Here is a 13,336-nt window from a genome sequence, read left to right as displayed (position 1 = left end):
TGAAGTTAGAGAAATTATTATGTTTTATTCAGTACTGGAAATTAGCTATAATAGGCTATAGACTCTTTACAAACCTTGTGTAGATAAAGGGGTGGTATAATGCCCTTTTCACAAGATGTAAAATAAGTCTCTGATGTCCCCAGAGTGTGTATGTGAAGTTTTAGCCCCACAGATATATGTATAAATGAGCTGCTGCTCCCGGCACAGAGGGCGGAGCTTCAAGAGCTTGTGTCAATTTACCTCACACAGACATGCACTGAACATTTCAAATACTTTTAGCCTTTTATGTTCAAACCAGAGTCAGACAATGATGGAGAGACTCAAGAAGAAGTGACAACATGTAGAAGCAACAGGACATTTCTGAATGGTTGATGAATTTATGTTGCTGATGTGGAGTTAACTATCTTCTAGTCATTGATTAGCATATTCTGTCATGATAATCTATAAATCGTGTTCCCGTGGGCGGGGTTTATGTACATTTTAGGGTTAGTGATGTCACTAACCCGGGAGGAATGTCGTGTAGTCCCTAGGGTGCTCTGAGTGGTTACTGTGGCTTTTTTTAGCTGGTCATGATCCACCAGGTGAACATTTTTGAAGTCCCCTTGTGGTAAAAAATCTGATTTTTGTTGTTGTTTATATATCTATATATTATTTATCTTGTAGTTTAAAAAGTGATTTTTCTGTAGGCTAAAAGAAAATATCGCAATTTGCTTTGAACTTCGAGCGTCATAACTTTGCAGAAGTTGTTTATGCTCAAACAGCAACATTACACACTAACTAAAGTTAAAAAATGAAATCATAATCAACCATCCCTTTAAATGAAATAAGGTGCACCGCATATCTTACTCCGATAAAAGTGACTTGAGCGCACCTGACGCTGTAAACACAACTTCCCACCTCATAAATATGAACTTCCCAGGAGGACTTGTTTTTATCCTATCGACGAGCTTACGTCAATCTTGCATTGAGTCCCCGCATCTTCTTCATGTGTTTCAGGCCCCTCTTCAGGTAAGGTGTTAAATTGTTGGCAATTCACACAGAACACGTTTTTACTTTTTTTTTTAATTGCGAGGTGCATTTAAAAAAAAAAAAAAACGTTTTTAAAAAACTTGATGTGTCATTTTAAAGACGCACACGCGGGATGCGGCGCAACGTCATAGACGTCCTTTTACATAGAAATCAGGAAAGGGAAGGTAGTTTCCAATGTAGACAGAGAATGGACTTTGTTTAATAAGGATATTAATCAGATATTCGTTTCAGAAGGTTCTATTTTTATGTTATCTGCACTATCACCTGTCAGTGAGGACAATGACATACTGACTGATAAGATCATTGGTGAGGAGGATTTACATAGAATAATATGCCAGCGAACAGGTGTAAATGTTAAAAACATCTGGGCTTTGTTTACAATGGCATACTAACTTACTGCTAGGGTGCTCTGAGTGGTTACTGTGTTTTTTTGGTTTTTTTTAGCTGGTCGTGATCCACCAGGTGAACATTTTTAAAGTCCCCCTGTGGTAAAAATATTTTTTTTGCTGTTGTTTATATATCTATATGGTGTTTTTATAAGACAAACCATGTGTCGAAATTCACAAGTCGACACCATTGCTGAGTATTTTCTCCTTAAAACTGCACTGAACCAAAGACAGTCTCAAAAACACGGTTTAAAATCGCTGGTGTTTCTGACGTCACAAACTACCTTGTAACCAATCAGATCAGAATCAGTGTGATCATCAACGAGTGAATCTCTGAGCTGCTGTGAGTGAGTGGAGGCGGGGCTCATTTGCATATTAATAGAACCGCGTATAAAACGAGGCAAGGATGTAGAGTTACATTAAAGCTATTTTAAGGTATGAGGCAGGACAATATGCTTAAAAATGTCATTTCTGTGATCAAAGATGAGTTTTAAGGGATACAATTATTGACTACAGAGGGACTTTAATAACTAGAGATGGCTTACTCTGATTTTTGTATGGGTTTAGGCCGGGGTTTGTTAAAATCACTAGCTTTAATAATTAATAGGAATAGTGATACTTGCCTTAGGAAACACCTCAAATGGATACATTTTTAAAACCGTATAATTTGTTTCTGTTGTCACCTGCCCTTATTATGTTATAGGTTTAATTCAGAAATTGTTATATTGCTTTTTTATGTTTTCTTGTCATATTGGACGAAAATGAGATTGCAGTTAAAAATAGTATTGCTAAACCTTCGTATTCATTCAAGTTGAATGCATTGAGTGCACATTTTGAATAATGTAGTTAGTCGTCCAAGTCTTTGCATATACACACAGGAATTTGCACACTAAGAATAGGCTATACTGCAGAAATAGTGTGAATGAATATGCATGGTAGGTAGATTCTCTTTTTGAACATCGCCAGTGACTGTTGGTGAAAGTCTCATGATGATCTTTTTTTTCCCGCAGCTGTCTGTCAGCTCACACACACATATGCACTCATGCATCCTGTCACACACTTCCCCTAATGAGGTTTACTCAGCAACAAGAGCTCTCTGCTGTTCCCACGGAAACAAAGCGCATAAATGCACGGCGTGACATCGCCCGTCCGTCAGCCAATCTGAGCGCGGCCTTCCTGGATCTGCTCTAAATCTCTCACATCACGCCAACGCACCGCATTGCCTCAACATCTCTGGTTACTGTAAATCACCCTCACATCATTCATAAAGTCTCTGTGGTCTAAATCGCCCGGATCATCTTTGTCTTGAGATGTGCAGGAGGGATCAACTCAAGAATACCTCATATGACTGTAATGTAGAATCTGACAAAGGCCACTTCCTGTTTTGATTCTGTTTACAGGAGAGCGCCGTGGCAACGCTTCAAACATTCAACACTCGTCGCCAAAGTTTCGAATCGAATTTGCGACAACATTCTGACCTCAGAGGAGCGGGAAATCACAGAGACGTCACAGTGAACACAGATGCACCCTGGGATAGACAGGTGTCATATATGGCAATCATGAAAGATGTTTGGCAGTCAGCGTAAAGTCTAGTATATATTACAGCTTTTCCCACCAATAACCACCCATTTATGGTCTGATTGACATGTAAAACCAGTCAGTGCTTCCATTGTTTTACATGTTGTTTATGAGTGGCTCATTTCGATATCCACACCAGTTTTCTAATCTCCAAATTTCACTCAAGATTACCTTTAAAAACATGCCAAATCACCAATTGAGTTAAATATATACATTTAAAGGGTGTTATATATTTATCTGTGCTGATGCTTTTTTTCACTTTTAGTGTCACTTCGTTGGCTTTGTTTGCGATAGGGTTATTATTGTTAGCTGAATTTAAAACTAAAACCATATTCTTCGATTAAAAAAATAAACATTTCTGTCACTTGAAATAAACGCAAACTTAAAAACTCGGCAATAAATTATTAAAAATGTAGACTCATTTTATTTCAGCTAGTTTCCAAGGCATCATTTATCATTTTACTAAGTTGAAGTACTTTGAAGAAACTTAAAACATAAAAATAAATGCACGCATCTATCAAGAAAAAATCACGCAAACAAAGAACAATATAGACATTAAAAACATTTTTTTTAAATAAAAACGAATAAAAACATTTATATTAAACTATATATTCAAACCATAAAAGTATATCATCGATTCTAAAATAACACAGGTTTGCGACATTCTAGACATTTGACTTTAAATGGTTTTGTTTGCAATGTTACTCAGTCACATGATTACAGAGAAAAAAATAACTAAGAAGTGTCTAAGAAGTGAGTTATTAAATATAAATGGCTTGTTAACTGTTGTATAAAAGCAATATTTCACTGGTAATCATGCTGTTGGTCAAAATATCTGTGGCCTTCTGTCTATGGCTGAATCCCTGACATTTGCTTTTGTGATTTTGATTAAATAATCTGTATTTGCATTATTTTAGCGAATGCATGTTGCACATTCTGATTGTGGATATCTAGTTTACTCATCCGAAACTCAAGGATTTGCTGTCATGACCCTGAGAAGAGCTCACTGCAGCTGTCTGGGAACATGTAAACATAACATATCAGCTGCTGGAGCTCTTCCCAGTTTTGTGCGCAATGTGCATCAGACACACACTCACGTCACATACGTGACCCTGGACCACAAAACCAGTCACATGGGTCAATTTTTTTTAATTGAGATTTATATATCAACTGAATGCTGAATAAATAAGCTTTCCATTGATGTATGGTTTGTTAGGATAGGACATATATAATATTTGGCCGAGATACAACTATTTAAAAATCTGGAATCTGAGGGTGCAAAAAAAAATCTAAACATTGAGAAAATCGCCTTTAAAGTTTTCCATTGTATGTTCGCGATTGTGCTGCATTCACTCACAAAAATAAATGTTTTATATATTTACGGTAGGAAATGTACAAAATATCTTAATGAAACATGATCTTTACTTGATGATTTTGGCATAAAAGAAAAATCGATAATTTTGACCCATACAATGTTATTGTTGGCTATTGCCGCAAATATACCCGTGCGACGTGTGACAGGTTTTGTGGTCCAGGGTCACATATTTGCTTGTTCTTGTACCTGCATATATTTTTGTACACCTAACATTAAGCACAAACATCTACTGAAAAGCTTCTTCTGAGTTGGTTTTAAAACATTCTCTCTCTTTTTTCTCCCCGTCTGATTCAATTAGCTGCACTGAATGGTTGTGGTCAGGATGAAAGGCTTGTAGTGTGGCTGTGAAGTCTTTCTCCTGCATGAATAAGCATATCCCAACATCTCCAGACCCCCAGGGGCCTCCCGGACACTCTCCCCTGCTCCGGGCCTCCTCTCCTGGGACGCGGTTTTCCTGACTTTCTGCTGCTTTAGATATCATTGCACATCTAGAAAGGTCAAACATAAGACTGAGCGGCACCTTTTCTCCTCAAAATAAAGCTTCCAATTAGATGTTTATTCTCCAAATAACCATATAAGCTTTAGAAAAGCCCTGATACCCTGTGAAGTTCTTATTCGACTTTCGATTAGAAGTTCAAAATATCTTTGCAGCAGTTCACTGGTAGTTAACATCATGACGACGCCGTCCACGCTTCTGAGAGCAACTTTTAGATTAATATGTAAATATGTTGCGTGCTTTCCTCTCAATAACAAAATAAATACACAACAAAAATAACAGCGGTGTGAAAGCATCCGTTAAGAAAGCATCTGATTATAGCGATGTGGGTGGGGAGATAGAAAAGTGCTTCTAACAATATTGTTCTTCTGTGTCATTTTCGTTATAGTTCTGTTGTAGACTCTGCTATTCATTGAAATTTATAATGTTTTTTTTAAATTACATCTTTATTGATATCGTAATAGTTATCGTTCTTCAACAGGCTTTTACAGTATTAAACATGAAAAACAGTGTCACTTTTGAGTGGAAGTGCAACTTTAATTTCTACTTTAAAGCAGCTCTTCAGTCTCACGTCTGACATCGACGGACTGAACGGAAGAAATGATCCGCGGAAGATTTCCACGCCCAAGAAGGCGGAGCCTCAGAGCCACGCCCACCTGTTACATAATCGGCACTGACCAATGGTAGTTCAAAGGCTGTTTCGAACTCCCGAAACAAGCTTTGTTTCTTGAATTGTTTTGGACAGTCGGACAGATGTCAGTGAGCATGTGAAAAGTCAATGTGTGTGTCAGATTGTGTCCTTTGACCACACGCTAGGAAGCCTGCTGTGTGTGTGTGTGTGTGTGTGTGTGTGTGTGTGTGTGTGTGTGTGTGTGTGTGTGTGTGTGTGTGTGTGTGTGTGTGTGTGTGTGTGTGTGTGTGTGTGTGTGTGTGTGTGTGTGTTGGTAATAGAAAGGCGGGTTCTCAGTAAGAGCACACGACGGCTCTGTCTAGAATAAACCTAGAGACCCGCTGTCCTGCCAGGGCATATCGTTTACTGTACCACGCCTGACACCGTGTTTTACCTTCTCGCTTGCATCCTAGAGTCAAATTTTATTGCTCAGATGTTTCGCAGGAGCCTTTCAGGAGTTTTCAGTAGAAGTCATCATGTGCTTTCCTATTTAATCTCATTGCTGTCTAGGAGAAACATTTAAGACCTTAAAGAGAAATCATTTATGATTTAATCTTACTGCTCTTTCATAATGTAGTCAAGTCACCTTCATTTCTATAGCGCTTTATACAATACAGATAGTTTCAAAAGCAGTTTCACTGTGATAAACGGGAAAATAACAGAATCAATTATGCAAACTACAAATATGATAAAAATAAATTCAAATTCCGCTGTAAAGCTGCTCTAAACAGACACTAGTGTCATTATTCAGCTCAAGTTTAATGTTGATTCAGACAGTGTAAAGTTCAGCTATAAGCAGCTCTACAGAAGACAGTATTGTCGTTATTAAAACCAGTTCAAGTTTAATGCAGGAGATTAAATGTAGTATGTTCATTTATTCTCATCTAAAGCAGTGGTTCCAACCCTGAAACACACCTGATCCAGCTACGCAAGGTGTTCAGGATTCCTAACTGAATTGAACTGTTGGAGCTGGCTGCTGCTAAACTCACAGATTTCTATTTTTCAGTCTGCTGGACGCATCAATGCTAGTCGGTGTTGAGAGATTTCACAGAAAGATCACATAATGTATGATTGCCTCAGACTTTGATTATGTCCAGTTAGAGGATATCAAGCTTGTTTAATTATTTGAGAACACATTGTTTGCATTTGTCATGCGTCTCCTTGCATCGAGGCACATGTTCCTGTTGAGAATTGTTTAAGAATGACTTAAAGTCTGGTAGTGTGTGATCTTCAGTCATTAAGTGTATGATGCTCAGTTTTTTTATTTTATTTTTTTTATACTGTAAGTTGGAAAATGAAATCTGTTCTGATTCTAAAAGCCGTGTAGTGTATTCCAGCGTTGAGTTACTTTGTCTCAGATGTTCTACCAAGATTCCGTTTGGAATAAAAATAAAAAGGAAAGGTGAAATAGAACCGGATGAGTCAGTTGTTGTCATGTAAGAGTCTAGAGAGTCAAAATGAATGTGAAGAACAGCTCAGGTGGTCCATTCTTCATACCTGGATTTCTCAGTTTTACTGTTGAGGATTTGACAGGTTCTTCGAAGCTCATCCTGGAGTTGCTGTCTGAGCAACAGGTCCATAAGCTTAAACCTGATCAGGAGAAGCTTATTCCACATAAACAAGATTAGACTGCGTCTTTTTAAAGGTGAAAGGCTGTCCCAGCCATTGCTAATGTCTTATCTTAATAAGAGCACCCTGTTTTCCTGCTTGGCCGTTTCTTTTTTAATTATATGATGCCATTACGTTGCTGTCTTGATGCCAGCCAATCATTGCATTGCTGATCAGGGTTTCAGGTATCGATATGTATGCTTTCCAATGAACACGCAGTAATATCAGACAACTTAATCCAGATATATATATTTTTTGAAGAACCAAATTAGGCAGAGATCAATCATGATTAGAAGATCTGGCATCTGTCACATCATCATCAGGTTCAAAGAACGGACCCCAGACATTTTCGACGTCTCTTCTGAAACCCTTGCAGACACATGGGAGATTACTAGGGTTTTTTCTGCATCTGAGAAACAGGAGACTTGAGTAAAAAGTCTCAGTTTTAGATCTCGCAGCGGTCTAGGAAAAACTGATTTTGTATTCCCTACAGACTGATCTGTTAGAAACTCGTTGATTTGTCTTTGTTTAATCGTTCAAAGCGAGGGGAAAAGGTGTCGTTTGCGGTTTGATTTCCAGGTCTAATGTCAACATCTCATGATGATGTTGGCTGCAGTGTCTGAGATGCATTCGTTCAGTGTTTCACAGAATCATTTAAAACCTCGTTTATCTGTCGGCCTGTTCCTGACGATTTGTCGAAGCAAATCTGCCAAGTCTCTCTCTCAGCATGACGGCCGACAGAAAAGTTGAAAAGACTTTGGAGGCCCACTGGAAAGCTGCCGGATCTGTGGCGTTCGGATCCAGGGATGTGTTTTGGCTTCGGGGCAGTGGAACGAGCCTGTCTGATCTTGTCTGCCTGGCATGCAATGGAAAATACCCACCTCCTGCATGGAAATCAACGAGAGGCAGGGGTAAAAAAGTGTGTGTGGATCTGACATATGCATGAAGGCCCGTTCTGTGTGTGTGTGTGTGTGTGTGTGTGTGTGTTTCACAGCGAGCAAGCAAGCGAGAGGAGGATACGAGACTGGCCTCTAGGAAAGGAGAGGCCCTCCTGCCTGTGGTATTCTGGGTGCCTCCGTGTTTAATCACATTACCAACACTCGGAAAACCCGGAGCGAGAGACGGACTGCAATCCACTGACCGCTGGAGATTCGTGAAACCATGTCCAGGTTAGATATAGCCACAAAATCAAGAGGAAAAAACAATTATAGTTGGCTTGAGAGAAAATGAAGCCAGTTTGTGGGACCATTACGATTTACATTACATTGTGATGTTCATTTAATTAAAATTAAGCACTTTTTTGCCAAACATGACATCTTGGATGCATCATCTTAGCACCATCACGTGCTGGATTTGATGTGATTTGTGTTTTTAAACATACAGTCTTTTTAGTGTTTTTAAACATACAGTCAAACCTAAATCTATTCAGACACCTTCAACATTTCTCACATTATCAAAGTTTATTCGCTATAGTTTAGAAAACGGTAATAAAATATGACAAGAACTCAGAGTTATCAGATCAGTTGATATTTCACTGGTTTTGTCCATCCTTCTGTTAGACTGTCTCACACATGAATTATGTTGAATATCTGTCAGCTGTTAAATTTAACTACACAATTAGATAATACACATTCAGCTCAACCAATTACCAAGCAATGCTTAATTTTGTTCAGTCTGTGGTGTAAAAAGGTCGCATTAGCAATTAAAGAAAAAACACTTCAGCAAAACATGGTCAGGTCAAAGTGTCCGAATAATATTTGGTCCCAAATTTTTATACATTTTACTGGTAGTCACTGTATGAGGAATTTTTGGGTATAATGTGTCACTTTTTACTTTATTTTGCTATCCTCACTTACATAAATGAACTATACACCCACTAGTAAAATAAATATCAAAAATTATATTTGGTGTCTGAATAATTTTTGGTTTGACTGTACACTATTGTTGCAATCAATATATATATTATTTCTATGCACATGAAATGAAATGTGTTATCATGAATTGGATCATGAATTATTTTCATCATGCACTTAAATAACAATAAATAATAGTTTAATTTATATCAAAGCCACCTGTAGATGCTAAAAAGACGTACATGCTTGTTTGAAAGAGAATTAATGTTGTGTGGTTCGCAAATTGATGTGTGGAATCGCGACTTGGTGGCCCTGACTGGGTGTTTTCAGCAGAAAAGACATGCATTCTTGTCCCCTATACGGGCCTATCTATCGCACCTGAGCGTCTGTCATCGATCTAACCCCAGTTGAACTAGCAGAGATTAATGCTCTGCTCCTCCTCTCTTTCTCTCTCCGCTCTTGCTCCAGTCCAGCTCTTCTAGCCCAATCCAGTCCTGGCTTTACTTCTCGCATGTTCCCTGTGTGTAAAAGTAGGTCAGTGTTTGCTTTGTATTATTCAGCAACTGGGCTGATTGGAGATAGAGAGAGAGAGAGAGAGAGAGAGAGAGAGAGATTATTAATGCGATCTCAGGGTGGGATGCATGCAAATCCAGGCCTTGTCATTGCATTTGTGTGTGTGTGTGTGTGTGTTTTGCAGTCTCATGCCAGCAGCCCGTGTCTCGATGGCTCATTAGCAGGAGTCGCTGCTCCGTGGGCTGAAAGGTTGTCCGCTAAAATGCGGCGTTCCCAGCAGGCCATGCAGCACACAGCGCGCTACTGTTTCGTACCCTCGTCTGCCGCTCTCTCTTTCCCCTCCCGATGGCTCCGGTCCCTACGATAATGGCCCGATGTACTTTCCTCTCTGGCTGTCTGCTGCATTCCTCAGGCGGAGGAAGTCCGTGCAGGAAAACAGCTCCGGGAGGCTAAACAAGAACATTCATTATTAAACTGCATAACTAAAATGATTAAAAAAACTAATTAAAAATAGCATTTCTATACAACGTGTGCATTTACACAATATGAAGAAGAACGTTTTTGACCAGCGAATTTTGGACATATGCGTGTTTTGTCCGGCATTAGAACGGCAGCATCTTAGGTAGTAAGTGCATCACATTATGTTTTCATCAACTTTCAGGTTATGAAGTTTACTGTAGCTATGTGGGCGCTCAACAAATGCTAGACTAAGGCCAGTGTCGGTCCTCCCCACACACTTCGGGCCCTATCATACACCCGGGGCAATGCAGCGCCAGGCGAGACAAGTGTTTTTTGCTAGTTTCAGCCTGACGCAGATATAATTTTCACGTTTAAATAGCAAATTAATTTGTGCCCATCTGTTTGCCCATGGGCTGCTGGTCTGAAAACGAGGTGTGTTCAGGCGCATTGTTGGCGCGTTGCTATTTTGAGGCAACAGAAATAGACTGCGCCAAGTCAATCGCGCAATATTTTTTTGTTATTTAAAGGGTACATTAGTAATGTGTTCCTATAGGCGGGTCCACAACGCGCGTACACTCTTATACACACTGCTTATTACACACACAGTGTAAGAGCCTGTGAATAATTTTGTTGAAATGTTGTGTATTTTTGTACGTTTCTGTTTTCCTTTAATAATGTAAAGAGGTGGGCTGTACCTATGATGTCAGAGTGTTTTGATTAGACGGTAGTCAGGTGAGGGTGTGGCCAATGGGGGAAAGGGACACAGTTTTAAGACCGTGTGAGAAATTTGATCAGTCTCTGATTTCCTTTATTTGCTTTACGAACTTACGATTGTTTGCAAAAGAAATAAATTAAGTTTATGGAACACGCGTCAAATGTATTTCCTCGACGGAAAGATGGTCACTACACACAGGGACGCGCAGCAGCACACAAACCAGCCAAATATTAAAAATAAAAGGATTACAATGTAAAATATTAATATTGTGTACATAAAGATATGGTGGAATCCGGCTTGTCCTGTAGATGGTCTGCTTGCGCGCTTTAACCTCACGTTTCCTCACTAGAGAAGCGTTCAGTCTTTCCACTATCAAATTCCGCCATGGCGCGAGCGCAACTGGCTTTAAAAGGGAATGGGAGATGAGACTCTGATTGGTTTATTGCACGTTATGCCCAAAACACACCCATTACTTGTTAAGAGAATAGGGACAACCCTTTTAGACCATGCGCCGGGCGCACCGACCATTTTTCCTGTCGTTAAACTAGCAAAAGTGGATTCGGACGCTTTAGACCATGCGCTTGGATCCTTAAAATAGGGCCCAAAGTATGCAAGTTGCGTAGGGCCCCGAACCCTCGGGGTCCCCCTTGCTCTCAAGAATTATTTAGGGCTGTGTTTTAGTTTCGGTTTGGATTTTGGCTTCCAACGATTTTCGTTCCTTACTTTTAAAGCGGCGCGCTGTCACCCGTACGTAACATCCAAATCAGTCGAAGCATGTAACGCCACGTGTAAAAGCGTATTGAGATGTGAAAGAGACGCTGTTCAACAATCGCTTTCTGTCTGCGCGATTCAAGATGGAGATAAAAGTACAGGCTACTTTGGGCTTTGGGAGTGCGCTTGAAAGGATAAATACACAGGGGCAGTCGTGAGCTAATGGTTAGCGAGTCTGACTTGTAACCCAAAGGTTGCTGGTTCCATTCCAGTACCGGCAGGAAATTACTTGAGCAAGACACCGAACCGCCAATCGCTCCCCGGGCGCCACAGCAAAATGGCTGCCCACTGCTCCGGCTGTGTGTGTGTGTCCACGGTTTGCAGTGTGTGTGTGTGTGTGTTCACTACTCCTAATGTGTGTGCAGTAACTAGGATGGTTTAAATACAGAGGACAAATTCCGAGTATAGGTTACCATACTTGGCCTTCACATGTCGCTTTCACTATTTTCACTATTTTCACTATTAAAAATGTCAAAATGTCCCTCTTGGGGTCTTTTTAACTTAAACACATTCAGTTATGTCTTCAGTGAGCATAAACAGCTTGGAAAGTAATCAAATGTGGCATTAGATATGTGCATTCGGTCTTAAAGTGTCAACAGCCTGAAAATGATGCTGTATTTGTCCTATTGTTTAACATTTTTTATTGTATTACTGAACGTTTCAACTCACTGTTGTTTGTTGACTGTGAAACAGCTCTGAAAGAATAGATTAAGAATAGATTAATTGTCATTCTGAGGGTTTTATGAACACACTGACAGAGTTTTGCTTAGGGCCCCCAAAAGTCTAGGACCAGCACTGACTAATACGCTCTTCTCCGCTCCTCAAATACATACAAAATTTACTTATATATATATATATATATTAGGGCTGGGAATCGCTTACATTTTTTTAAACTAATTAATCGCACAATTTGCTGTGATTAATCGCAATTAATCGCATTTCAAGAGATACAAGAGATACAAGGTTTCTTCCCGACAGCGACGAAATATAACACATCATAAAGCTATTTATATGAATATGTTTCTCTGCTTTGATGTGTTTAGTATTTAGCTAGCTCGGTTTCACTTCCACGAAAGTGAGAATCAGAGTTGACACTTTAACCACGGTGTGTGTGTGAATAAACCAGTGTGGCGAGGTCACATATAGTTGAAGAAGTTTTACTTCCTGTCAGTCTGAACCAACAGTGTCTGGGATTCTTTCTTTTTTTTTATTCTCTTTGCCGATGTGACGATTTCTGCATGTGTTTGCACGGTGCGGTTTGCATGTTTGTGCTGTAAACTATCTGAGGCCCTGGGGAAACAAACCTGGTATGCGTGTAAAGCACTTGTTGCAGTTTCTACTAACCTGTACTAGTGATTGCATAACCGCCATTAACCGGAGACCTCAGATGCCTCTGTAATAGTTTCCTCGTGATAAAGATACTGGCATTAGGCCACCAGGAAGAGTTCCAGTACCAAGCGTATCCGTGTATCTTACTATTTAAAGTGTGTGTGTGTGTGAGAGAGAGAGAGACACAGGGTTATCAGGGTCAAACCAGTGTTGTCTCATTGGAAAGAAAAATCACAAATGAGATCGTAATATCACAATTGTTGTGATTAAGATTAAATGGAGAGCAAATGGATTTCATCTCCTGCTTCTCAGATATTTAAAGAACAACTGTAATCTCACATGTGTCTCAACAGCAACATCTCAATCTGTGCTCAAATTTGTTTCTCCTATCAACAAAATTCTAACTTGAATTAAAGGAATAGATAGTTCACCCAAAATGAAAATTACCCCATGATTTACTCACCCTCAAGCCAATCTAGGTGTATATGACTTTCTTCTTTCAGACGAATACAATCAGAGTTATATTAAAATATATCCTGACTCTTCCGAGCTTT

General features: G+C 39.5%; 1 long non-coding RNA gene across 5 annotated transcripts in view; it reads left to right on the top strand.

The window, feature by feature from the left end:
- The first annotated feature begins 6,211 nt into the window (after nucleotides 1–6,211).
- LOC309495383 overlaps nucleotides 6,212–13,336 on the top strand; it is a 29,289-nt gene continuing 22,164 nt past the window's right edge. For 3 of the 5 annotated variants that reach the window (XR_014204645.1, XR_014204646.1, XR_014204647.1), the window contains exon 1: nucleotides 6,212–8,311. This is a non-coding gene — a long non-coding RNA (uncharacterized lncRNA). The remainder of the gene's footprint in view (nucleotides 8,312–13,336) is intronic. The other 2 variants (XR_014204648.1, XR_014204649.1) reach the window with 2 other exon arrangements.

This window comes from Leuciscus leuciscus (genome assembly GCF_965113295.1).
Source record: "Leuciscus leuciscus genome assembly, chromosome: 1".
Taxonomy (NCBI): domain Eukaryota; kingdom Metazoa; phylum Chordata; class Actinopteri; order Cypriniformes; family Leuciscidae; genus Leuciscus; species Leuciscus leuciscus.
This window is presented reverse-complemented; position numbering and strand designations above follow the sequence as displayed.